At 40.3% G+C, this 25,938-nt stretch overlaps 1 protein-coding gene across 11 annotated transcripts in view; it reads left to right on the forward strand.

Moving 5' to 3' along the window:
* The window catches only part of PAG1 (phosphoprotein membrane anchor with glycosphingolipid microdomains 1), a 153,606-nt gene that overhangs the window by 57,958 nt on the left and 69,710 nt on the right, over positions 1 to 25,938 (forward strand). Inside the window, exon 3 of one of the 11 annotated variants that reach the window (XM_044928652.2) lies at positions 19,067 to 19,210. The exons of 8 other annotated variants lie outside the window; for them this stretch is intronic. The gene's annotated coding sequence lies outside the window, so the exon portion shown is untranslated. Of the gene's footprint in view, positions 1 to 19,066; positions 19,211 to 21,718; positions 21,770 to 25,938 lie in introns of those variants that run through there. 2 more of the 11 variants (XM_044928650.2, XM_044928653.2) reach the window with 2 other exon arrangements.

A 25,938-nucleotide genomic window follows, 5' to 3' on the forward strand; every position in this document is an offset into this window, starting at 1 on the left:
CTGAGACACATCTTTTTTGTTCGTGTTGTATCCTCAGTGCCTAGAGCAATGCCCGGCATTGTATAAGCACTCAAAGGTTCTTCCCATTCGCCTGTTTTCTTCTCTGGATCATCTCCTCTTTCCGTCCCTGAGGCTATTTCTTTATCACTGCAGGATTCAGGCCTTCCTGTCTCTTCCCCTTGCCGTGGAGTCTGTGGCACTTAACACTTTACATTTCTGTCATTACCCAGCAGTTCCTTCCTGGTGGTAGCATCTGATAGGCAGGGACAAGGATAGCACATCAACTGTTACCATGATAGGCACTTGAGTCAAGTGGTTCCTGTTAAATTTTCCAACCACAAGATAGTTACATAAAATAGATAAACAGCAAGGACTGTAAAGCACAGGGAATGATATTCAATATCTTGTAATAACCTATAATGGAAAAGAATCTGAAAGTATATGTATGTGTGTGTGTGTACACATATAATTGAATCACTTTGCTGTACATGTGAAACTAACACAATGCTATAAAACAGCTATACTTCAGTTAATAAAAATATACCAATAATGGAGGGTAAGGAGAGCTTTAAGCTTGAGCACAGAAATTCCTGCGTGTGGGCCTCTCCCAGATCTCACCTTTTTGTCTGGCTGTTCATATGTATCCTTTAACATGTGTGCGTGTGTGCTAAGTCTCTTCAGTTGTGTCCAGCTCTTTGCAACCCCATGGTCAATAGCCCACCAGGCTATGCTGCCCATAGGATTCTCCAGGCAAGAATACTGGAGTGCATTACCATGCCTTCCTCCAGGGGATCTTCTTGACCCAGGGATCAAACACGCAGCTCCAGCATTGCAGAAGGATTCTTTACCGTGGAGCCACTGGGGAAGCCCATCCTTTGACGTATCCTTTAATAAATTGGTGAATGTGGGAGAAAAAAAAGAAGATTCTGAAAGAGAAACAAAACAGATAAAACAGATACAAGTTCTATGACTTACCTCCACACCAGTACTAACACTAAGGGTCAGTTGGATAGAATGTTGTGCTTTGATGGTGGACTTAAGGATGGCCTGTTGTGCTTCCATTTTTTAAGAACTGTAAAATTCCTTTAATTTACCACTGTGAATACCTCTTTCAGAAGGAAGACTTTCTTTTTTTAGAAACACTCCACATCTCATTCCCCAGCTCAGTCCAGAAGCCTGAGAGTCTGATCTTATTATGTCTCAGAATGTGGTTACTACATTTTCTCCTAATGGCTGTGTTTTACATGATAATGAATCAGTCTTTTCTACAAGCCTGCTTCATTTATGCAAAACAGATAGAAATTGAAATGGGTATGAATCATACTCTTCTTTCAGGGAGCAGCGAAGCTACTGTAGAGCCCAAATATAATGTTATGGTCCCTTATGTCAAGTTAAGCAAAGAAATGTTGGTTCTGTGGTTAGTAAGGATAAGCTTATTGGGCAGTTTCAGGAAAACAGAAAGCAGCTTTTGAATTTCAGGCCTTGGCTACTTAATTCTTACTTTAGGAAGGTCAACTCATTTTCGATCATCTTTTGTACTTTGAAGTAATAACCTCTTGTACATTAGTGGCCTGAAAGCATTAATGACATTACTGCCCACTGATTTTCAATAATATGGAAAAGGTATTCCAAATTGGTCCCAGCTATCAACAAGGAAAAAGGCAGAAAATTAAATTAGCAGGAGGATATTGGAAAAAGCCTTTTGTAAATGCTATAGAATCTCTCAAATCTAATCCTTGAGAGAAATGTATTTTGTTCTGGAAAGAATAGGTTGGAAAGAATATGTTTCTCTCCCAGGAGATACTGAAACATCTTTCATTTATAAGAGATGGATTATAGCCTATGGATGGAATAGTGTGTGCATGCTAAGTTGTTCAATTGTGTCTGACTCTTTGCAATCCTATGGACTATAGCCCACCAGACTCCTCTGTCCATGGGATTCTCCACGAGAATGCTGGAGTGGGTTGCCATACCATGCCCTCTTCCAGGGGATCTTCCCAGCCCAGGGATTCAACCCATGTCTCCTGCATTGGCAGGCAGATTGTTTACCACTAGTGCCACCCGTGAAGCCCATTAAATAGAGTTAACTCCACAGATTAATTAGAAAATAAAGCATGCCAGTTAATACTCAAGCATTTCAGAACTGCTCAGCTCTTGGAGTATTTATTGATTTTTGTCCGCAAGCTTTATAAACAGACACCTCAGATCCCTGAAAACACTGAGCTATTTAAAATTTTTAAGTTAAGGTTAAGTTTCCATGGGTTAATGGAGAAAAACTTGGCTTCTCACTAATGGACAAAATTTTGAGTTTAGATCTAATGTCAGTGAGCTGGGGCAGAAACACACGTTTACTCACTTAATTTGACCAGTAATCTAGCCTTCTGTTCTTTTCAACAGTAGGAAGTTAACAAAAAAGAACTTTTTAAGTAAGATAAATGTGCTTCAGGGAGTCTTGTCTGCAGATCCTGACAAGGGAGGTAATAGACTTATTCAGGAATTTCATGACAGTTCTAGACGAGTTCTCTGAAGAAGGACACAGGCACAGAGAGCTTTGCACATAATTGCAAGTTGTGTACAGAACCTCCGAGGTTGCTCTAGGACCCTTTGAGATCTATCCTCATGGGCCCAGGTTAAAGCAAAACAAACCTGACTCATACTTTCCAAATAGGGGCCATGCTTAATTTTTTGTCCTATAAATACTAGTTCTTTAATCCCCAGCATTAACATATCACCCAAGACATGTTTGAATTTTTTGCTGGGTTGTGCTTAAACAGAAACAATATTTATTTATTTATTTTGCAATAAAGTTATATTTAAGATGTTGACAGTTATTAAATACTTAATATCTTATATAACCATATATAACTTTATTATAGAAATAAGCATTTTTAAATGTTACAATTGCTATTTGCCCTGATATAACATCATTGTATCTTCTCTTGCTCTACCTTCCTTGGTTTCTCTTTAGTATGTAAAAACTTTATCCACTTCATGGGTAGGGGTAATTCATCCCAAGGTTCTTCTGGAAAAGTGAAAGTGGCTTAGTTGTGTCTGACTCTCTGTGACCCCATGGGCTATACAATCCATGGAATTCTCCAGGCCAGAATACTAGAGTGGGTAACCTTTACCTTCTCTAGGGGACCCTCCCACCCCAGGGATCGAACCCAGATCTCCCGTATTGCAGGCGGATTCTTTATCAGCTGAGCCACAAGGGAAGCCCAAGAATACTGGAGTGGGTAGCCTATCCCTTCTCTAGCAGATCTTTCTGACCCAGAAATCAAACTGGGATCACCTGCATTGCAGGCAGATTCTTTACCAACTGAGCTATCAGGGAAGCCCCTGGAAAATTTAAAAACTGATCTTAATTCCATTTCAGCAACAATTGATAGTTAAGTAAATTTAAATAATAATTGGGTGTATTTCCTGTGATGCTTAAACTTTTAAAAAATGTTTGAAAAGATAGTATCACTGTTAAATTAGAATATGGAAAGTCCATTATTTTTACTTATGACTCACATTCCTTTTTCTTTGGGGATTAATGGCTTTTCTTATACTCCTTACTTTTATATATGTAAATTCCTATGCTAGCCTTTATTCCACGTATCAAGAAAAGAAGTAAAAGTAACTAATACCATCAGTCAAGGAATTCCTCTTCCAGCAGAAGGTACCAAATAAACTGCTAACAGTGGTTACTGCCCTAAGAGAGATGTCAGAAACTTGCCAAGAGAAATGGAGCATAAGGGAACAGGGAATTCTGCAGAGGAGGGAGAATTTGAGCTGGACCTTAGTGTATAAATAGGAGTTGGTTGGTCAAAAGTGTTTGTGGGGGCTCATTAATTCCTGCCAAAATTAAATGCTTGTTAAAACATAATCTACCATGAACCCAAAATAGGGACCTATAGATCCTTACAGCAGGTTGGAACACAAGGAAAAAAAACTATCCTTCTGGAACTTTCTGTGTATGAACACTAAGAATAAACCCAACTTGACTAAGAATACTTGGTAAAAACCGAAAACAAAGATGCCAGGCAAGTGGTAATAAAGGATGATATGATTTTCTTTCCCAACGTCCTTTCCTAAAGGGAAATGCCCCTTGAAAATTGGCAATGGAGTTGATTTGAGGGCCTTTTTAAAGTTGATGTTAGAAATTTAGTGAAATAAGTGTCTTGGACAAGATTGACCTTATCTAAGTCATCTTTATGTCCTTAGTCTATTTACCTCACTCTGGATTATAATAATAATAATGACCACCACCTACCAGGTTCTTTCTACACACCAAGCACAATGATAAAAGGCTTCACTTTTATCTGATCTTCATCATGACTTTTTGTGATTTGTGTAAGATTAAGAGTGGGAGTCTAGGGCCAGCTGCCTGGGCTGGAACCAGACCTCTTCCACCACTTACACGCTGAGTCACGAAGGTGTGTTGTTTAGTCTTCCTGTGTTTCAGTGCCCACATTAAAGGGAGAGATAACATCTTACAGAAAAACCCAAACAAGCTTTTATGGCCAACCCAGTACTTAATTCTGAGGATTGTTTATAAATATTAAGGTGTTCTTTAGCACTGTGCCTCGTATTAGCTGTTATTATCATTATCGTCATCCTTATTTTGCCGTCAAGGGGACTAAACTCAAAGGTTAAATAACTTGCCCAATTTCACATACAGTTAGTATGAACTGGAGCAGTTCTGGGCTCCTCTTGTGGCTCAGATGGTAAAGAGTATGCCCACAGTGTGGGATTCCTGGGTTCGATTCCTGGGTCAAGGAGACCTCCTGGAGTAGGAAATGACAACCCAATCTAGCATTCTTACCTGGGAAATCTTACGGACAGAGGAGCCTGGCAGGCTACAGTCCGTGGGGTCACAAAGAGTCAGACTCAACTGATCGACTAACACTTGCACTTTCATTTGACTACAAGCCTTGTCTGTATCCTTACTGGATTCAACAGAAGTGAAGAGTTCCATGTTTTCAGATTTCATGTCATACTACTTTGCCTTACTTATGTTCTTCCTGAGTGAGCTTATCCCTTCCTAGGACTTTATTAGTCATCAAACTCAGGCCCTGGTGAACTGTGTCCTGCAGCCAAATACATCTGGCACCTGTTTTTATAAATAAAGTTTTATTGGAACATAGGCACACTCATTCTTTAGCTATTGCTTATGGTTGCTTTTCTGCTACAGTCACAAAAGTGAGTAGTTGGGATAGATCATAAGGCCCTCAAAGCCTGAAATATTTATTCTCTGGCCTGTTACAGAAAATGTTTGCATATCCTGATATTGCTCACTACTTTTAACCTTTCTTCTAAGATGTTAATTCCTTAACCACCCACCAGATTTCCCTACTTCCATGCCCCGTATCCACCTTAAAATCAACCTTTCAGTCATCTGCTCAGTTGTGTCCAACTCTGTGACCCAATGGACTGTAATCTGCCAGGCTCCTTTGTCCATGGAATTTTCCAGGCAAGAATGTTGGAGTGGGTTATCACTTCCTACTCCAGAGGATCTTCCCAACCCAGTGATCAAACCTGAGTCTCCCTTACATCTTCTGCATTGGCAGGTGGATTCTTTACCACTAGTGCCACCTGGGAAGCCCCAAAATCAGTCAGTTTGGTCGTTCAGTCGTGTCCGACTCTTTGCAACCTTATGGCCCAAAATCAACCTTTACCAAACTAAATTCTTTCTGTGTTTATTTCACTCTCTTGATCAGTTCCTCCTCGCTTCCTAAACCAGCTAAAGGCACCACGGGACTTCCCTTCTTTATATTTCTCATGCCTGATCTGTCAAAAAATGTTACAAAAAAAAAGTTACAGATGAGCTTACTTTCAAAACAGAAACAGACTTAGAGACTAGAGAATTTACCAGCAGGAAAAGGGTACAGGGAGAGGGTAGTTAGGAGTTTGAGATTGACATGCACACAGTGCTATATTTAAAATGGGTAACCAAAAATAAATAAATACATAAAATGGGTAATCAACAAGGATCTACTGTATAGCACAGAGAACTCTGCTTAATATTATATAACAGCCTATATGGGAAAATAATTTGAATAAGAATAGATATATGTATATGTAGAACAGAATCACTTTGCTGTATACCTGAAACTAATACAACGTGTACTCCAAATATAAAGTTACAAATTAAAAACAAAAATGAACGCCGTAAAGACAATAATCTAGGTTTTTAATACTTTCTCATTTTGGTATTCTTAGGTCGCAGGTGCATTCAATCAGAAATTCCTGTTAACAGTCCCCTAGAAATCGTCATAAACTACATTCACTGAGAAATAACTATTAGGATGTCTTCATCAAATAAGCCATGGAGACATTGGTCCATGTCTTAACTTCAGATACTGCCTCACAAGAATTTAGCAGTGCTAGGAAGTCAGAATATTGTAAAATCTGTACATTTATTATTAAAATACACAGAAGAGAGCGTGACTATTTAACTTATTAAGTTGTTATTTTAAAACTATTCATCACTGGCATTTTAAAATTAAATCTCTGTTCTGTATGCCAAGCCTCATTGGCCAGATCATGAGGAGTCAAAACTCCAACATTAGATTATCCTTTTTACTGGTTCATCCAAAGAGTATATTCAGATAACAAATGGATTTCCATCCTTTTTAGTATTACTTGAATATTATTGTAAAGCTCATGATATTATTAACTCTGCATCATCTTTTATGAATTTAAAATTACTATGCTGTAATAACTTATGAAAGAGCATAGAAGAGCCAAGTAAAAATAAATAAACTTTGAAATACAAAAGGATTAGTGGGGATAATAAATATCCACTCATTGTCTTAACATTTTTGATCTTGGCATTTGTTTTATCCAGTAAATATTTTCATAGTACTTTAATTTCAGTTTCTCTGTTTGAAAAATTATGCAGAAACAGCCTTTGTTTTCAGGAACAACAGAGATGTTTATAGCATTTAAGTCAAAAAGCAGAGGTGGTAAATTAATTCAGATTTTCTGAGCAAAGACATTAGCTTTTGTGTAACATAAGGACTTGGACTTGTTTACACAAAATAATCCCAACAATAATAGTTCCCCATGCTCAACAGGGGTCTTAAAAATTAATATTTTTCTTTGGTTGATGATTATGTAATACATTAATAGGTTTCTCTAAATACTCCCTAAAATTTCAATTGTCTGTAGACTTTCAAAGCTGTATTTTGATCAGACATGTAAAGAAATGATGTAGCTCAATTACTGTCAAATTAAGGATGATTTTTACATTATGATTTGGAGAGAAATGCCATCTATGATCAGACTTCAAAATAGCTGAAATACTTAGAGGAAAAAGTAAGTGGTTAAGGACATCAGGCTGAAGTGTGGTCCCAGTGCCCTGGTGGTCGTGTCACCTCTTCTGTGGAGGTGGCTGCTGCTCCCGCTGTTTCCTTGTCACTAGTCCATCTGCTGGTGACTGGTCCTCCCAGCAGACCTCCCACCTAAGCTCAAAGCTGACACATGAAGTCTCACTACAAAGCCTCACGTAAAAATCACTTTCGACTTTTTAGTGAATGGGTATTAGCAGGTTGATAGCCCCTTTCGATGACCTTTTTCTAAGAACAGGCAGTTTGGGGCAGAACAAAGAGAGACTTCTGTTAGAACCACAGCTGTTATAGAGATTCCGTAGCCTTAGATGAGTCCCCTAATTCCTCTCCATGTTTAAACTAGCACTAATAATCCCTACATTATAAAAGATGGGAATGATGCTTGCAAAGCACCTAGCAGGTGGTAGCTGCTTAGGAAACAGTGTGAAGTGCTTGATGATGTTACAATAATAATAATAATCAGCAGTGCATTTGAGGCATTCTGCTCGTTAATTATTCAACATCTCCATTCGGTTTTCTGATGTTGTCCTTGTCACTCACCGGTGCTCCAGTTACAGGAGTGAAAGAAGTTTAATCTCAATAAATAGATGGCTCTTCTCTGATGCTAGGTTTCTATCATATGAGATCATAACTTCATTTCATGGAGAAAAACGTGCAGAAGTCACTGTGCAACCTTTCATCATGGCATGTTTTTTAAAAGAACTAGTTGCCTTAACAATGAGGAAGTGACTCAGGATATAAAAAGTATATAATATTTTGTAATTTTTAAATGACATATTCAGGCTATTTTGAAATGTGAAAGTACATATTTGACCTACTAACAGAAATTGATACATAACAGTATTTCTTTGCTGGCAACTTGGTAAATGTTTCTATAAAATCAAAGATCAAGGAAACTTCAGAATACAATAAATAGGGTTTTAATGTTCCATGATTGCTTTACACAAAGTTGTTTAACATGATAAAAATTGCTATTACCTATTTGTCTTAATAATGTAATAACTTTCATTTACTCATTCTAATGGAACAGTGTATTCGGTATTCCTAATTAATGGCAGGCTAAGATGAACTTTTGGAATATAATTTTTTTTGGTAAATTAGGCCTCTTTAGCTAACTCTGTTTTCTTCCCAGATTGCCAAAATCTTAGGTATGTTCAATAAATCAGAGAAGGTAGGAAGTTTGAACAGGGATTTATATTCTTAGTTAATCCCATACCAATAAAGAAATGCATGAGTCAGTGTATCATTCTATAGAAATTTATGTGGCAGTTTGGGACCTGAGGGTTTAAAAAAGCTTAAGTCTTTTTTTAAAAGGCATCTGACAAGTGATTTATATAAATTAGAGCCTGTATCTCATTTTTCTATTTCTTCTTATCACGTCTAACAGGACTCTAATAAGGTAGAGCTAGTTTTACATGAGAGTAGTGCCTCCAGGCACTGTGGAAGACATGGACTTGGGTGTGTGATACAGTTGACATCACAGTTATCTACCCTAAGGTAGCCGACAGATTGACAGAAATATATGTACATAAGAAATAAAACTACATTGATGAAGACTTGTGTGTGTGTGTGTGTGTGTGTATATATATATATATATAGACATCTCAAAAAAAGAAAAATAAGAGGTAAATATCAAGTCACAGTCCTTTAGAGACAAAAAGAGTGGAGGAGGGAGACAGAAAACTGAAATGCACTTTTGCAGTCTTCTCTACTTGCTCAATTCCAAAAGATTGATGAGTCTTGGAGGCGTGAAGGGCTGGGTTTGGGTTTCATTTGTAATGAGCACGTGTTCTACCGTGTTCCACTCGCTTATTAGCAAGAGTATGAGGCCGCGGTTGTGAAATCAACTCCCTGACTGATTGAATCTGCACCTAGTAATACACTTCTTCTTTCAGTGCCTTGTTGGGTTTTTTACATCAGGACTGCTGGTTTCTCCCAGTCATATCTGTCTGTCCTGTCTGTCGATCTGTCTTCCTACCTGAAAGGAAACCTGCCTTAAATGTAAATACCTTTACTACTGATGGATTAATTCATGGGCAAAAGTAGAGAAAAGGCCATGTGGGTGCCATGTCTTTTCATTTAGGACTCAATATGGATTGCCTCTCTCATGTTTAATGACATTTTATGACAGCTGCGCTTAAGTAAGGGGCAACCTCATTAAAATCATGGCTTGGGAACTGCACAGTGGTACCAGGAGTGCAGATCCCTGTGATTTGAAATACGTGAACCCCAAAACCGAATTTCAAGAAGGGTCTTCTCCAGCAGTATTCTCAGCACTGTTCCTGAGAATGTTTGCGTCTACGATTGTCTCCTTAGATAAATTCTGACACTTTGGTATATGAATGAGGTAGACAAATTTATGGGATTAAATTCTCATTTCATTTGATAGATTAAATGCTTCTTTGAAAAATGCCAAAGGCTATTTTTAATTTGGAGTCTCAGTTTTCATGGAAACACTATCTAATTGGAGCCTTTAGGAGTAACAATGAAGTATATTCTTAATTTCTAAAGTAAATGATTAAGTGTATTAACTTTAAGGAAGTCTTCCAAAGTTTTGTTTTTACAAGAGAAATATTAACAGATTTATTTTTGTTTTTGTCCATGTATAAAATAAGAATCTTATGTTGACTGTATAATGTGCATGTTGACTTGATGAATGGGGCTGACTGGTCCTGTGTCAAACAGGATGACCCGGGAGAGACTGGGAGGGCAGGCACCGCCTCTGTCCCCAGCTGCAACACAGGATTCGCTGCTTAGTAGGTGTTGAATAACTATTTATCGAATCTCCAAACAACTGATTAACTACTGAGCATGGGCAGTCTGGACTGTAGTGCCAGCCCTGCCAGTGCTCAAGACCTCTCTGAGCCTCAGTTTCCCCATTGGTAAAGTGGGCATGACAATGTTGGCTCTGTTGTTTTAACAGGAGACTGTGATTGTCTAGGAAAAGTGTGTGACATCTTTGAAAACTGGAAAGTGCTTTATATAGGCAATCATTTTGAGAATTATTATCGTGTTGCTAAGTACTGCTTATTAATACCATTAACTAGTTAGTACTAGTGTCCTGTTAGTATTCAATAAATGCATACTTAAAAAAAAAAAAAAAAGATTGCCTTTAAACTCCTAGGTATAAAATAAATATGATACAAGGATGTAATTTACAACATAGTGAATATAGCCAATATTTTCCCTGGTGGCTCAGACAGTAAAGAATCCACCTGCAATGCGGGAGACCCCGGTTTGATCCCTGCATCAGGAAGATCCCCTGCAGAAGGAAATGGTAACCCACTCCAGTATTTTTGCATGGAGAATTCCATGGACAGAGGAGCCTGGCAGGCTGCAGTCTATGGGATCGCAAAGAGTGAGACATGACTACGCAACTTTCACTTTCACTTTATATAGAGTATAATCTATAAATATATTGAATTACTATTGTATATCTGAAACTAATATAATATTGTTGACTGTACTTCAATTACAAGTAAATAAACAGACTTGGAAACAAAAAAAAATGTACTAAAACTAAAATTGAAGGGAAATTAGTGGTTTAATCACTTTAATTGACCTCTAAAGTTTTTTTGAAACACTGTCTTTATTTTGACATAATTGTAAATCCTTCATATATTTAATCTACTTTTGTTGTTTCTTTGGGAAGGAAACTCAAAAGCATATACTTGGACATCTGAACTATTATTTCTCAGCAGCATTGCCCATTAATAGGTTTTTAAATACATGAGAAGCTTCTTATGTAAGAGCAAGAAAAAGATAATGGAACCCATAATATGAAGGTTTAAGATGTGGATAACTGGAAACTTGGCTTATGATAGATTGCCACCACTGCTTTGGAAATTAGGTTCAGATATATATCACATAAAATTAACTGTTAGATATGCTGGAAATTTAATGACAGGGTTTTGTTGAAATGAGATCTTGTGGGTTTTGATGAAGAAAATCAATCAGGATATGCCTTATCTTTTATTCTCCCTTCTAGCTGCTCAGTGTGCAATTAAATTGCCTCTGCAGGACCACAGTGCGTCGCATATATTAATTTTATACTCACCCAGCCTATATTAACTTTATGCTAGCACTTGCTGATAAGGGACACCAAAAAGGCATTAATAAACTTATAACTGTGAGCTGAAATCACAAATACCGTAGTCCTGAGTTTTGTTTTTAATCTTCTCTCTATATATCTTTAATTAGATGATGTATTCATGATTGAACATATCCGAGTTTATTTCTGCTGTACATTGGGCATTGTGATGAAGCCCTGGGTAGCAAAGATTTATTACCCCAAATTATGTCCAGGCAGGGAGATGGGACATGATCTCACATCAATTTTGAAAGCCAGCTAATCAATATATATAAACTTACATACACGAATGATTCTGGAGTCTTTGATGAAAACCACAGTCACCCCCGTGACCCTCCCAAGTTCTGGAAAAACAATCAAGAGCGAGGATAAAATAATTGGCAGATAAGGTTCAACTGTCATCATTATTACTGGTATAGGCCAGATGGGAGGGTGGAGTTTATTTATTGTAGTGATGCAGAACCCAAGAGGTGAGCACAAGTCACAGTATCTGTGACAGGCCTGTGGGCGAGAAGGATCAGATTATGGCATGGAGGGTCAGAGGCCAATTCCCAGGGGGCAGCTCCATCCCTAAAGAAGATAGAGAGGAGCTAAAATGGCCACCCGGGCTTCCCAGGTGGCATTATTGGTAAAGAACCCGCCTGCCAGTATAGGAGATGTAAGAGACATGGATTCAAGCCCTGGGTTGGGAAGATCTCCTGGAAGAGGGCATGGCAACTCACTCCAGTATTCTTGCCTGGAGAATCCCATAGACCAAGGAGCCTGGTGGGCTACACTCCATGGGGTCACAAAAGAGTTGGACACAACTTAGTGACTGAACAACAACAAAGCCAGGGTACCTAGTTTATGCTTCCTGGAATCACACACTGATCCACCTCCCTCCCCTTAAATGAAAAAATCGAAAGAGCCAGAAGTGTTATCTGCTTGACCTGCTTGATCAGGGAAAAAGGGATTTAACCCCAGTATAGGACAGGTAAGAATATTTGATGCCAAATGAACTGGGCAGAAGGTAAGGACAGAGGGAAAAGAGAAAAACCTTACCAAGAAGGATAGTCAGGAGTTAGAGATGAGGGGAGAAGGAGTGGAACATTCCAGACAAGAATAATAGCAGCAAAGACAGGGGAAGGTGAATTTGTTCTGGAAAGGAGCTGGGCTGGCCAGTCAAGTCACAGAGAGGTTTTAGAGTCCCTACCATAGGAACTTGGGAGCTCCCTCCTTAACCAAGGAGCTTTCAGAAGTGGAACACTAGAGTATTTCTTTCTGAATGTATATTAAGAGAGAGCTTTTTTTCTTTTTTCCTTTGTTGCTTCCTAACACATTGAACTCTGAGAATGTTTTCATGTGTTTGCAGGGTTGTCTCTGTAATTTATCCTGGCTAATTACATTTAACTATAGGCTTTTAAGTATATATTGAGCTTAGTGACTAATCATTAGATTTCAATAGCAAAGAGTCTGTAATTTTTGGAGTTATATGACCTATGTAAGGATATGTTGCAGAGAGAAATGATTCCCTCTCTTTCTGTGATAAAAATCTTGTCTGTGGTTACATTAAAAGCTACCTTTAACACATGGTTGTTCAGTCGCCGAGGCCTGTCCAACTCTTTGCACCCCCATGGACTGCAGCACTCCAGGCTCCTCTGTCCTCCACTATCTCCCAGAGTTTGCTCAAATTCACGTCCATTGAGTCAGTGATGCCATCTAACCATCTTATCCTCTGCCGCCCCATTCTCCTTTTGCCATCAGTCTTTCCCAGCATCGGAGTCAACTATAAATAAACTAGATAACCTTACTATATGGCACAGGAAACTCTACTCAATATTCGGTAGTAATCTATATGGGAAAAGCATCTGAGAAAGGATGAATATATGTGTGACTGAATCACTTTGCTGTGCACCTGAAATTAACACAATGTGTGCATGCTTAGTTCCTGAGTCATGTCCAGCTCTTTGTGACCCTAAGCACAGTAGCCCATCAGGTTCGTCTGTCCATGGGATTCTCCAGGCAAGAACACTGGAGTGGATGCCATGCCCTCCTCCAGAGGATCTTTCCAACCTAGGGATCGAACCTGCGTCTCTTGCATTGGCAGGTGGGCTCTTTACCACTAGCACCACCTGGAAAGCCCTAAATTAACACAACATTGTAAATCAACTAGACTCTAGTTCTGAAGATAGTTTTTAAAACTAAAGTTTGTAGTTTATGTCAGTCTGGGTGGACCTAGTAGAATCCTGCTTACAAAGACATGCTCTAATACATTGAGGAGGCAGCAGCCTGTTGATATTTGAAGACTTTTTCTGTTGTTTATGGATCATAGTAAACATTTCTCCAAAATGAAGTCCTTAGAAATTGGGCTTCAAGGAACAGTAACAATCAATTATGAAATTATTTATTACATAGATTTTGTGGATATTCCATTCATTAAATTGTGTTTGCTCCAAAATGACATTATTAAAAAGGAAAAAACAAAATGTCTTTGGTGCTGTAAGACTCTAAGATGGGTGTATCCTGCACCCCATAAAGCGGTTTTAACTCTTTGCTGAATGCTTTGAGTATGGAATGGTGAGAGGAGAGAAAACCCATGGGATTCTTTCTCTGTTTTGGGGGTGTTTGGAATTTCACTGGGGAGATATGACAAGCAGTTGCATGGCAGGCGATAAGTATTAATACAAAACAGTGTATGAATAAGGACCAGAATATCTGCTGTTTGTCATTCATTGCCTGGTCTCTCAGAAGACTTACTGAATGATCTGGCAAGTGTTAAAGATGTCATGTTCCTTTGCCTGACACCCTGACAAATGCTACTGTCTTGACTTAGCACAGAGGTCATTGGTTCACCACCAAACTGATCATTCCTCCACTGTCTAAAGCCTGGTAGTTTTTAAGAGTTTGTTTTTTGACTGTCGTTTATCATTTTATCTCACTTCCCTCCTAACTGTTAGGTTTATCCAACTCAGTGTATCTCTAGTGACATAGAAGATTGTATCTCTAGTTGAGATAGAAAGAAGAGAAAATTGGATACTTCATGACAAAAGGAAAGTTTTGAGCTCTAGTTATGCTGCCACGACTAGGCGGTAGAATGGTCTGGGTGAATGAGCCAGATGGGAAATGCCCTGGGGTCCATCACCTTTTCTGTTGGATGCTGTATGCATTCCGGGCTGTGGTTTTGTGTGTGTTTGTTTTTTTCACTAGTGCAGAAGGTATATTTTATTTTATCTCTGTGGCTGTTTGGCTTCTGAGGAGTTGACTTGTTTTAACAGCAATTCTTGTGCACTAGATTGGATTAAATGAACTCTGCCTTTAAAAAAAAAAAAAACAGCTTTATCAGACTGTAATTCTCATATCATGCAACTCACTCATTTAAAGTGTACATATAGTTCAGTGGCTTCCCCAGTGGCTCAAGCAGTAAGGAATCTGCCTGCAATGCAGGAGACACAGGAGATGTGGGTTCAGTCCATGGGTCAGGAGGAGTCCCTGAAGAAGGAAATGGCAACCCACTCCAGTGTTCTTGCCTGGAAAATCCTACAAACAGAGAAGCCTGGCAAGCTACAGTCCATAGAGTGACAGAATCAGATACAATGGAGTGTGTATGCAATTCACCTAATTAATTAATAAATCAGTGGTTTTCAGTATATTCACAGAGTTTTGCAACCCTCATCATGATCCATTTTAGAACATTCTTACAACTCTAAAGGGAAGTCCCTCACCCCTTAGCTGTCACCACCCACTTGGATTTCCCCATCTCCTGCTCTGTCCCCAGCCCTAGGCAACCACAGGTCAACTTTATGCCTCTAATAAACCATTCTAATGAAGAAAGCAGTCAGAGGACATCAGCTGATGGACTTATTTTTGATGATTGGAACTGCCACTTTATAATACCTGAAGGAATAGTGTGATGTTCCTAAGTGTGACTGGTTAGAAGAATGAGTCTCATCAAAAATAATAATAAGCTGAAAGTAGCCACAAATTCAGTGTGTAGAAAAGTACTTTTCAGCCAGTGTCACCTGTGTGCATCAATCATTTGTCATCATCCCAGACCTACTTTACTCCACCTCTGTGCATGAGAGACATGTAACAGAATAAAGTCAATAGGTACACACTACTATATATAAAATGCATTATTAACAAGGACCTACTGGATAGCACATACTAGAAAGCGCACTAAAAAGCAGAGCCATCACTTTGCCAACAAAGGTCCATATAGTCAGTTACGATGTTTCCAGTAGTCATGGACAGATGTGAGACTTGGACCTTAAAGAAGACTGAGCAACAAAGAATTGATGCTTTTGAACTGAGGTGCTGGAGAAGACTCTTGAGAGTCCCATTGATGAAACCAGTCAATCCTAAATGAAATGAACCCTGAATATTCATTGGAAGGGCTGATGCTGAAACTGAAGCTCTAATACTTTGGCCATGTGATGCAAAGAGCTGACTCATTGGAAAAGACCCTGATCCTAGGAAAGATTGAGGGCAGGAGGAGAAGGGAGCGACAGAGGATGAGATGTTTGGATGGCATCACTGATCACTGACTCAATAGACATGTGTTTGAGCAAACTCTGGGAGATAGTGAAGGATGGAAAGTCTGGCATGCTGCAGTCCGTGGGGTCACAAAGGGTTGGACACGACTTAGTGACTGAACAACAGCTATATAGCACAGGGAACTCTACTCAGTACTCTAGCTACATGGGAAAAGAATCTGAAAAATAATAGCTATATGTATAACTGATTCACCTGAAACTAACACAACATTGTAAATCAGCTATACTCCAATGTAAAATAGAAACTAAAAAAAATTAAGTTGCATACAACTTTTATATTTTCATAGCATTGTTCACTGAGCCAAATCCCATTTCAGCATGTTATATGCAGGAATTTTTGCTAGAATACATTGAACGGCTCTTCCCTCAAGGAACTCAACAGCATAGAAGAGGAGGATGGATATGTATAAACAAGCAAGTGCAAAATAATGTCAGAATACTCTAGAGCCAGCACAGAGGGGACTCAGGAGAACAGGTATCTGGGGACTCTGGTGGAGAAGGGAAATGTCAGAAACAGCTCGTAACAGAGGTGACCTGGAAATTAGCTAAGGCACATTAGTAATTCTTGCAGAGTGGAGAAGGGAATTTAGGTAGAGGGAGCAGGGTATTCAAAAGCGTGGGTCTGGGAAGCATCCTAGAACTCTGGGACATGAGCAGATAAGGAAGTAGGGCATTGGTAGGAATGGCAGTGAGTGGGTTGCTGAGGGCGCTGAGCCGCTGTGGGAATGATACTGTGTGAGTTGCCTAAGAGATTGGACTTTACTCCCTGAGTTAGTTTCCTGTGGCTGCTATAACATAGGTACTGCACACTGGGTGACTTAGAACAACTGAGATTCATTTTCTCTCAGTTCTGGAGGCTGGAATTCCAAATCACAGTGTCTGCAGGGCCATGTTGTTGTTTAGTCGCTCAGTCATGTCTGACTCTTTTGTGACCCCATGGACTGTAGCCTCTCAGGCTCTTCTGTCCATGGGATTTCCCAGGCAAGAATACTGGAGTGGGTTGCCATTTCCTCTTACAGGGAATCTTCCCCACCCAGGGATCAAACTTTCGTCTCCTGAATCGTAGGGAAGATTCTTTACCGGTGAGCCACCAGGGCAACTCTCCAGGACCATACTTCCTCTAAAACCCATGGGGTCAGATCGTTCCTCGCCTCTTTCAGCCTCTGGTAGCCCCAGAAGTTCCTTGACTTGGGGCAACATAATTCCAGCTTCTGCCTCCATCTTTGCTTGGCGTTCTCTGTGTTTCTTGCCTTCATCTTCCTTCCATGCATGTCTATCTCTCTGTCCAACTTCCCCCTTTTTATAAGGACACTGGTACTATTGGCTTCCCTGGTGGCTCAGACGGTAACGAATCTGCCTGCAAAGTGGGAGACTAGGGTTTGATCCCTGGGTCAGGAAGATCCCCTAGAGAAGGAAATGGCAACCCACTCTGGTACTCTTGCCTGGAGAATTCCACAGACAGAGGAGCCTGGCGGGCTACAGTCCACAGGATCACTAAGAGTTGGACACAACTGAGCAACTAATGCACACAGGCCTATGGGATTAAGGCCTACCCTCGTGGCTTCATCTTAAGTAAATACCTCTGTAACAATCCTCTTTCCACATGTGGTCACATTCTGAGATACTGAGGGCCAGGATTTCAACATATATTTTTAGGGGGCAAAATCCAACCCGTAATACCCACTAAGCATCAGGGTGTTATTGACCATGTTTAAGAAGGAGAGTCAGGTGATTATTTTTGCATTTCAGAGGGTAACTTGGACAGCTGTGAAGGAGGAATACACAAGGGGCAAGAGGTCTTATGGCACTTCATAGCTGACCAAGTCTGTGGGGTGCTGCTTTATCCTTCATGCACCAAATTTTAAAAAAGAAGAAGAAATGAAGAAAATCACAAATCCACAGCAGCACTGAAAAACCTGAAAGAAACACCATCCACAGACAAGGGTATCCAAGAATCCCGGAAGTTGTTAAGAGAAAGTAATATGATTGGTGGTGAAGCCCAACAGAACTGAGAAGTACACTCTCTTTTACAGTTAAATAGACTGTATATTAATGCAACTTTAGTTTTAGGTCAAGGAGGAGAGAGAGAATTGAACAAGAAGTGCACACGCTCTATGACCATCAGTTCCATGCCTAGGAGTCAGTCCCATCCATGTGCTCCCACTCTTACACCTCTGAGATGTGTCTCCAAGAGTCATTTTTGTAACATTGTTTCTAACTTAGGAAAACCAGAAATAACCTAAATATCCATTGGCCTGGAAATGTCTAAATATAGTATATCTGTAATACCATTGAATGCTCTGTAGTTCAAAGAAATGAGATAACTCTGTTTACTAACACAGAAAGTTCTCTAAGGTATAATAAATGAACATGAAGAAACAGTTGAACAATGTATTGTGTAGAAAACCATAGCAAATATGTAACAAAGAAAAAATACCTTTAGATTTTTTATATCTTTTAAAGCCTTTTTAAAGTGTTTTTCCCTCAACTCTAACAAAAATGTAAGGAGGTTGAAGTCATGGGTGAATTCAGTCAGCAGTTGAATGTGATGAACAGCAGGCTTTAAGGAAAGTGGAAGACAGGAGACAGAATGGAAGGGATGAGGTGGGGGCCAAGAATGCAAAACACTCAGAAGTAAAAGGACATTTTAAAGAGGGGACTGTTTTTTTGTTTGTTTTTTTTTAGAAAAATACGCACACAAAAAAAGACAGAAGTTGTGTATCTTACTGTGAAAGAGATCTAGGGTTTTGGTTGAGAGACGGAAGGATTCATGCATCTTGAACTACAATCGGCAAAGCCATTTGGCATAAAAATGGAGAAACAGCATCTTGAGAGGCGAGTCAGTGTCATCAGCAGAGTAGAACTGCTTCTGCTGAAGACTGGGAAAGGCCATGCTTAGGGAGCCACAGATAGCGCATAAAGTAACAAACACCATCAGGGATGGCTACATATCTGGGGAGCTGGAATGAAAGCTCTTCCTCACTTTGGTAACTCATTTGTTCTTTCCTTTTTCCTTCCTTTCTCTCTTCCCTCCCTTGCCCCTTGCCCCTTCTTCCTCTTTTACACACGCACACCCACACATGCATCCCCTGATACACATCTGCCAGCCTGTGAACCAAAAAGAACAAGAACTCGTAGAAGACAGTGATGTCCAGAGAGATAAGCACCTCCAGCTAATCACAAGAGCTTTTCTGCCAAAAACATCATGTGAAAATTTTGTGGCCTGCTTTATCCTCAAAACTGTGAACCAGGTAACACCAGCATTGCAGATAGCTTGAAAAACAAAGCGACGACGTCGGCTTTTAATTTGCCTAGTGGTTAATGTTTATGAACAGCACGATGCTTTCGTAGATAGGCATTATTTCATTTGAGCCTCACATCAACCCTTTCAGGAGCTTCTGTCTCTTTTGGGAGCAGGACTCTGAGTGCCAGAAATGGGCAAGAGAAGAAAAGGCAGGTCTCATACCTCAGTTCCTCAGCTGCTGTTATTTTGCCCAGCCCCTGATGCTTGCTTGGCCTTAGCAGAGTGTCCTTGGTACCACACTGATTTGTCTCTCAAGCTAAACCTTTCAGACGTTAACAAACTTGTTTCATCAGCTGTCCTAACTAATTTTAAAGGATCACAGAAGTCAGCAAACTGGATTTATCCATGTTATTTATTTATAAAATGGAGTGGTCCTTTGAGCAATGACAAAAAGCTGGGTAAATAAAGGGGATGCTGCTGCTGCTAAGTCACGTCAGTCGTGTCCGACTCTGTGGGACCCCATAGCCGGCAGCCCACCCAGGCTCCCCCGTCCCTGGGATTCTCCAGGCAAGAACACTGGAGTGGGTTGCCATTTCCTTTTCCAATGCATGAAAGTGAAAAGTGAAAGTGAAGTCGCTCAGTTGTGTCTGACCCTCAGCAACCCCATGGACTGCAGCCTACCAGGCTCCTCCGTCCATGGGATTTTCCAGGCAAGAGTACTGGAGTGGGGTGCCATTGCCTTCTCCAAATAAAGGGGATAGGTTATGCTATTTCAGGGGGTCACCAACAGTAGCTTACAAAATAAAAATGCAGTATTTCAGAAATAATATTATTTTATCATCTGTGATACTAATGTATTTGGGATGCTAAAGGTATGAAATACTATCATTAGCTGTGAGTAATGAAAGAAGGGGCCTCCCCGGTGGCTCAGCTTTAAAGAGTCTGTCTGCAATGCTGGAGATGCAGACTCGATCCCTGAGTAGGGAAAATACCCTGGAGGAGGGCCATGGCAACCCTCTCCAGTATTCTTGCCTGGAAAATCCCATGCACAGAGGAGCCTGGTGGGCTACAGCCCATAGAGTCACAGAGTCGTACACCACTGAAGTGACTGAGCACACACACAACGCAACGGAGGAAGGGCTGTAGAAATGGGCTTCGAATCCCAGGCAGCCTCTGAGGTATCACCCTGATACCAGGGCTACAAATATTGGCTACAGTTGTTCACAGGAAGAAATAGCTGTTATTATTTCACTAATTCATTGCATGCAAACCCTCGCTTCTCCATTTGGGGGGAAAAAGCCAAGAAATTATCACTAAACACACTACCTGAGAGAAGTAGGAGGACAATAAGGAAGTTGTTCAGTGATATATGTTCCCTTTTTACAAGTTTCCAGACACTACATGACAAAACTGTTACCTTCTCCCCAAAGTCATCACAGAGCTATGAAGTGTACGCGCGGGAGCGGGGATGTAAATTAGCGCCTAAGGTAAACTCAAGAGCCATAAAGCTGCCCTGAGAGTCCCCTGGCTCTTCAGGGACCACACTCTTGGGCCGTGCCCTGTTCCAGCAACACAGGGGCCTGGTGAACAGGAGAGTGAGCCTCTGGTTGCTCATCCTGCGAGATCTGAGGTTAGTGTGTGTACAACACACCGTTCGTCTTTTCCCCTTTATGTGGGTCTGTATAGATTTTCTTACCTCTACTACTACTTAACCACAGGATAGTTACCATGGCAACACCTGTTGATGGCAGATGAAAAAGAAAAGAATGTAATTCTGCAGTGAGGAGGCTGCTACTGTATGTCTTTCCCTCTCTCACAGTTGTATTCGGGGGAGGTCTTTGTTTCTTCTTCTTTCCAGGCTTGTGAGTGACCCGTTTTCTCCATTTGAACAGATTGATATGGAAACTGCTCTCGGCTGTTTCACATGGGAAGATGCAGCCGTGTTAGCTCCTAGAGCGTTTGTTGTCTAATGATTTCTACTAACTGTGATAGAAATCTTATCTTTGTTGGCAACTAAGGGAGTTCAAAATCTTTTACTTTTTCTAAATCTTTAAAGCTTATTTTTCCTTTCTCTTTTTTTATGTTTTTTTGTTTTTGTTTATTAGTGTATAATTATAAAAGCTAATTTTATAATTAGTTTCTGCTGTACAACGATGTGAGTCAGCTATATGTTTACATATCCCCTCCCTCTTGGACCTCTCTCCCACCCCCGCTCCTACCCCTCTTACCCCTCTTACCCCTCTAGGTCATCACAGAGCCCTGAGCTGAGCTCCCAGTGCTACACTGCAGGTTCCCACTAGCTATCTGTTTTACGCCTAGTAGTGACGTGAGTCTGAGTGAACTCCGGGAGTTGGTGATGGACAGGGAGGCCTGGCGTGCTGCAATTCATGCGGTCGCAAAGAGTCGGACACAACTGAGCAACTGAACTGAACTGAACTGAAGTGTATTTATGTCAAACCTAATCTCCTTTTTTATTTCCTTCTTCTCTTTCCCCTTCCTGCCTTATTTAACCAAGTAGATGGACTTACATTTCTTCTTTGACCAGACACCCAAACAGAGGGCCACAGTAAGTAAAGCCCAGATTTCACATCTTACTTAAAATGCCATTAGCCTAGAGATCAAAACAGAGAAGAAAATAAAACCTGGGTTATATATAATGCCAATTAGGTCTATGATCAAATTAAAGGAAATATATTCTAGATAGTAAATAAATTGAAGAGACTTTAAAGAAAAGAAAAATAGGTGGCACTAGTTGTAAAGAACCTGCCTGCCAGTGCAGGAGATATAAGAGACGTGGGTTCAATCCCTGGGTTGGGAAGATCCCCTGGAGAAGGAAATGGCAACCCACTCCAGTATTCTTGCCAAGATAATCGCGTGGACAGAGGAGCCTGGTGGGCTACAGTCCATATGGTTTCAAAGAGTCAGACATGACTGAAGGGACTTAGCGCTCTCACCTTAAACAATAACAGTGTACTGAAGAGCAGTCATGTATGATCAGTTGCTAGTATCTTCACACAGAAACTTACCTATATCATCAGTAGTCCATATTTAAATGGGCATTTTGGTATGCCTCCTCTGAATGCATCATTGCAGGAGAATCTTTGAATGCGATGTAAAAAACATAAAAGGCACCAACTCTGGAGCCAGGTTTATATGATGAGGGAAACATGTACAGGTAGCTTCTGTGGAACATGGTGAGGCCAGAGCTACAGATCTGGAGGTAATGAAAAGTGGTTCTGGTTCAGCCTCTGCCTTAACCAGCTGTGTGATCACAGCTGGGCATCAGCTTCCTTGTGGCTAAAATTAGTTGAGCTGAAATATTGCAGAGTTTCTTTTCACTCTAAAACTACATTAATCTAACTCTGAAATATGCGCAAGTGCTAAACAATAAAGCAGGGCAGACTTAAGGACGAATTCAAGGAAAAACATGAATGACCCAAGAGGCAAAGAAAGTAAACGGAGCTATGACATCAGTCTAAAGAGATGTCCCAATAAAGCGAAAGGAAAAAAAAAATCCCTAGGAATTTTGTTAAGTGAGATTCTTAGAGAATTCTCTCAGAACTTTCCTCAAGATTAAAGAAATGATTGAAAGTTTCCTCTAATTCTGCTTCATGATGTTTGAGTAATCAGTCCTTCAGTCTATTATTGACAACAATGTCTAAAAATACAAATTCCTTCTTTGAAGCTGTATCATGAATTACGTGATCCTGCTTTTGTGAGTGCAGTGTCCACTTGAATCATATTCTTAGGGAATCGTCTCAGAACTTTCCTCAAGATTAAAGAAATGACTGAAACTTTTCTCTAACTCTGCTTCATGATGTTTGAGTAGTCAGTCTCTCAATCTATTTTTGACAACACTGTCTAAAAAATACAAATTCCTCCTTTGAGGGTGTATCATGAATTATGTGAACCTGCTTGTTATTTCAATGTTCACCTGAATTCATATAATGAAGAAATGGGCTTCCCTGGTGGCTCAGATGGTAAAGAATCTGCCCACAAGGTAGGATACCCTGGGTTCAATCCCTGGGTGGGGAAGATCCCCTGAAGAAGGGAATGGCAATCCACTCCAGTATTCTTGCCTGGGGAATTCTGTGGACAGAGGAGCCTGGTGAGCTATAGTCCATGGGGTTGCAAAAAGTCAAACTCAACTGAGTGACTAACACACATACACAGTGAAGAAATAACTCCAGTGTAGCTGCTGGGTTGCTGTGTAAACTTCTTGATATGAGAAGCCAAAGTGATAAATTCTGCCTTGCTAACACCCTAGTCCTATTTATTATTTTTTTCAAATTTCTTATTGGAGTATAGTTGCTTTACAGTGTTATGTTAGTTTCAGGTATATAGCAAAGTGATTCATATGTGCAGATATATGTGTGTGTGCGTGCGCATGCTAAGTTGCTTCAGTCATGTCTGACTCTTTGTGACCCCATAGACTCTAGCCTGCCAAGCTGCTCTGTCCATGGGATTCTCCAGGCAAGAATACTGGAGTGGGTTGCCATTTCCTTCTCCAGGGGATCTTCCCGGCTCAGGGATCGAACCCGTGTCTCATGTCTTCTGCATTGGCAGATAGGCTCTTTGCCACTAGTACCACCTGAGAAGTCCATATATATATAGAAACTTGGAAAACATTTTTTCATGTACTAGTTCTATTAATTTCCTAGAATCACCATAATTAAGTACCACCGACTGCATAGCTCCGTGCTCATGTGCTCAATTGCTCAATCATGTCTGACTCTTTTCGACCCTGTGGGCTGTAGCCCACAATGCTCCTCTGTCCATGGAATTTTCCAGGTAAGAATATTGGAGCTGGTTGCCATTCCCTTCTCCAGGGGATCTTCCTAACCAGATGGAACCTGATTCTCCTGCATCTCCTGCATTGTCAGGTGGATTCTTTACCACTGAGCCACCTGGGAAGCCTGGGTAGCTTAAACATCAGAAATGCATTCTAGATCTAGAAATGTATCCTAGATCAGGGTGTCAGCAGGGCCATTTCCCTCCTGAAGGTACTAGAACAGGACCTGTTGCAGACCTCTCTCCAGCTCTTGGTACATCCTTGGATGGTGGCAACCTACCTCCAGGCTTCCCAGGGTGTTTTTCCTGTGTGCATCTCTCAAATTTCCCCTTTATAAGGACCAAGTCACACCCCTGCACACCCCTTTGAAACTCAGAGACTTTACAGACAACAATTTTTCAATAATGGGGTAAATAGCCAGAGCTCAAGTGTGACCTGTGCTCTGACCCCACAGAGCTGTTGCTTCAGGTCAACACAGACCTCACAGCCAGCTCTTCAGAACCTTAAGAAGAAAGAGAAGGGCCCTTTCTCTCTTGAATTACTCTGAGGCCAGGACTCCTAGCAGTAGGTATTTTTCTGTGAATTTTTGAACCTTGAATGTACACACGGGCAAACCTCAGGTCTCTTTCCTCAGCTTCCTACGCAAGAAAAAGTCTTCTTACATTCCCGCCCCCCGCCCACCTCACTCCTGCCCACCACCAAACACGTATACACCCATTTGCACAACTTCTTCCAGAAAAGATCGGTGATCAGCAACCCTCCACCTTCGCCACCCCTTGAGTGGTCCCAGGATGAGATAAAACAGTGGTTATTCCTCATCAGGACATGTTCAGAGGCTGATCTTGGGCTCTGGGATAAACAACAGCAGTGGGCCTGCTGGCTACCCAGTTAAGTATCCATCATTAGGCAGAACCTAGCCAAAGCTATAGGCTAAATATATAGCAGCCTAAGACTCAGTCCAGAAGACAGCTTCCCAGATACACAGAGTGGGAGGGAATGGCGTAATATTTACTTTTTTTTTTTTTAGCAAAGAAATACCATTGAAAGGTAAAGAAGGAAATGAATGAATGAATGACCTTTTTGGTTGCCTGGGTTATTATTCCCTGTTTATTTACATTGGCTAGGATGTCTTTAAATATTTTTTTAACTTCCCATTCATAAACTAACCTTTAGAGGAGTCAGTTTATTTTCTGTTTGCTGAAGCAAGATTTAAGTTCCGAAACTAAGCTTTTTAATGTTAGCATTTATGCTACCTTGCTTTTTGTTCAGATATTTGAAAGGCATGCAGCTTTCCTTAAATACATTAAATTTGCATAACAAAGTATTCTGATTTTTGCCACCAAGAAAGGATTTTTTTCACTGTTGAGTGCTTTGGTCATTTTTATTTTTTCTCTGTTAATATTGAAACTGCAAGAAATTCACGCCCAAGCCTTGCTCACTTGGGATGCAGGCTTACAGATAAGGCTTATAGTAAAAGGTGTCATTTTAAGCCTCTTTCCAAGTGACAATACTGACAAAAAAGAAGTTTTTGTTAATAATAATGCCATTTATTAATGTCTAATAAAATGTCATTTATTAATGACTCAGTATATGTATTATTACTGTATCTATGCTTCCCTGGGTTCCTTATATTGTAGATAGTATAAGGATCTGTGTTGAAGGATTTTCATCTTCCGTTCCCTTGAATATAGTCTTCTTGGAAAGGGGATTATTTTCATTAAACCACCCACACCAGTGAAGGGGATTTTCAGAAGGAATTATTTTCCCAGTGTCATAATCTTTTTGATGCCTAAAAAAAAATCCTTTTTTTTTTTTTCCTTCATCTTACCTGCAGAGTGGTCTCTCTTTGACATCTCTGTGAACCACTCTTTCTTGCCTTTTCCATTTTTTTTGTTCTCAGTAAGGAAAACAAAATCCCAGAAAACACTCTTTTCTTAATGGAC

This window comes from Bubalus bubalis, chromosome 15 (assembly GCF_019923935.1).
Source record: "Bubalus bubalis isolate 160015118507 breed Murrah chromosome 15, NDDB_SH_1, whole genome shotgun sequence".
Classification (NCBI taxonomy): Eukaryota; Metazoa; Chordata; class Mammalia; order Artiodactyla; family Bovidae; genus Bubalus; species Bubalus bubalis.